Here is a 483-nt window from a genome sequence, read left to right as displayed (position 1 = left end):
ATATAATATATATATTATATAATATATAATATATATATATTCGTAAATAAAATAACAAATATTAAAAATATATTTTTAATGAAAAAACAAAGAAATATTCGATAAAATTAAAATATTAGATATATATATTTTCATTCACGTAAGAAGATGAAATGTAAACATAGTAATATTTCTTTGTAATAATGTTCTTTGTACTAAAAATAATAATATTTATGTTTGTCAAATTAATTTGAATTTTTTGAATTTGTTGTAAGTACAATGTAATAATTAAAATATTATAATTAATGTTTAATAATAGTTTTTTCAATGAATATAGATATGTTTTAATCAAAAACAAACAATATATGTTATACATTGGAAAAGCATATATAAAACGCATATATAAAAACATTTTTATAATTTTATATATTTTGCTACGTAATAAAATAAATACAAATTTTTATACTTGTTCTTGTATGTATCTTATTGTAACGTTACATATTT

The 483-nt window shown here is 14.3% G+C and overlaps 1 protein-coding gene across 1 annotated transcript in view; it reads right to left on the bottom strand.

The window, feature by feature from the left end:
- LOC102674507 (cilia- and flagella-associated protein 47-like) overlaps nucleotides 1–483 on the bottom strand; it is a 16,297-nt gene that overhangs the window by 8,224 nt on the left and 7,590 nt on the right. The gene's annotated exons all lie outside the window — the stretch shown is intronic.

Source organism: Apis dorsata, unplaced genomic scaffold (genome assembly GCF_000469605.1).
Source record: "Apis dorsata unplaced genomic scaffold, Apis dorsata 1.3 scaffold_1125, whole genome shotgun sequence".
NCBI classification, from domain to species: Eukaryota; Metazoa; Arthropoda; class Insecta; order Hymenoptera; family Apidae; genus Apis; species Apis dorsata.
Note: the sequence above shows the minus strand (reverse complement) of the source record. Positions and strands in the feature narration are given on the sequence as shown.